This window comes from Macrobrachium nipponense, chromosome 2 (genome assembly GCF_015104395.2).
Source record: "Macrobrachium nipponense isolate FS-2020 chromosome 2, ASM1510439v2, whole genome shotgun sequence".
NCBI lineage: Eukaryota > Metazoa > Arthropoda > Malacostraca > Decapoda > Palaemonidae > Macrobrachium > Macrobrachium nipponense.
The window spans coordinates 159142285-159144061 of NC_087201.1; the positions used below are offsets into that span (position 1 = coordinate 159142285).

General features: G+C 37.0%; 1 protein-coding gene across 9 annotated transcripts in view; it reads right to left on the minus strand.

Moving 5' to 3' along the window:
- LOC135221077 (disks large homolog 5-like) overlaps positions 1-1777 on the minus strand; it is a 625627-nt gene that overhangs the window by 198074 nt on the left and 425776 nt on the right. The window lies entirely within an intron of this gene.

Here is a 1777-nt window from a genome sequence, read left to right on the forward strand (position 1 = left end):
AACGAAGATTTCTTTAATTCTAACGTCGCTTAACATTTTCAAGATCACAAGAGACCGTGGCATCAAGACGAATTATAAAGCTGGTTGACTTACACTATACTTCTATTATCTAAAATTCTGAAGCAAGGTCACCAAGACGTTTAGAAAGATAAAGATGTGCCGTATTTAAGAAAAAAAAGCGAAGAAAAAGAGAAGTTACGCAAGAGGACATTGCGGATATTACAATTACATTTATAAGCGGTAAAGCAGTAACCCTTAGATTATTTATATACTGGTATATATAAATAATCTCTCTCTCTCTCTCTCTCTCTCTCTCTCTCTCTCTCTCTCTCTCTCTCTCTCTCTCTCTCTGGAGATCGACATCCCGACGTCACGCGGCAGCAGAACGTTTCTCGCGACGTAAAAACTAAAGCCTTTGTTTCTCAAGAATGTCTACGACACAATACAAAGACTCAAAGATTCGAAGTATTTCACAACAAAGACGGAAGCACCCCTCGCCTCTCCATCATCAATTGCTTTCAGAGCGATTACTACCCGACAATAATAATACGTTCAAACTGAGTTCCGGAGAGGCAGAAGAAATGAATTACGTAATTCCACTTTCCGATTGTCATCTCGGGGTATATTTTATCTTTCGGTTCTGATGGCTCTTCGAGAGAATTTCTTGTGTATTACCCACAAACATATCTTCCTTCAAGAAGTTCCTCGTTGGACGAGTGGTTTTCGCGCTCGGCTACTAATCTAGTGGTCCGAAGTTCGATTCTCGGCTCGGCCAACGTGAAATCAGAGGAATTTTATTTCTTGTGTAGAAATTCATTTCTCGATATAATGTGATTCGGATTCCACAATAAGCTGTAGGTCCCGTTGCTAGGTGACCAATTGGTTCCTAGCCACTTAAAAATATCTAATCCTTCGGGCCAGCCATAGGAGAGCTGTCATTCAGCTCAGTGGTCTGGTTAAACTAAAATATAATTATTTCTTCCTTCAAGAACTTAAGCTACATTAAAGCAGAGAGTTTGGCAATGGAAATATAGATATATGATTTTATGTCTTCACTTTGTGAAAGAAGCGTACATCGACATGAACATCGAAATATCTCTGCTACCTTAAACTGTCTATAAACCATAGCATATTTCAAAGTTCATGAAGGCATTCTGATAACAACACGTTACAGTTATTTTGGAATATCTACCGAAGAACGTCAACCAACGTTTCATCAGAATTCTATTTTCTTAACAAAGTGATATCGATGATATCAGTTTAACTAAATTAGATGGAAATTTCCTGACCATGGAAACTGAAATTCAACTCAAAAGATGCACTGCAAAAAAATATAAAACAACTGAATCGCTTATTTTGGGCTGGACTGAAATGCAAAGGAAACAACATTTGCTCTCCCGTTAGAAATTGTCAAAATTTCTAAGGACGGCAACGAAAGCAGGAAGTATTGATCTTCAGAAGCTGAACAAGTAGAGCAGAGAAAGGGAGGACGGTTGAGACAATATCGCCTGAACTTGAGAAGTTCATAATCGCAAATGGGAAACAAACGGAAAGAAATAAACGAATGCGTCCGCACCGGTACTTTACATCGGACCGTAACACCAGTTTTGTTTTTTATGCACGTATGTGTATATAGATACCATTATTCCTGAGTGCATACGTATAAAATCGTTTAAATATATATCATACTATAGATATATATATATATATATATATATATATATACCATATATATATATATATATATATATATATTACATATTCACCGGGGCATTTC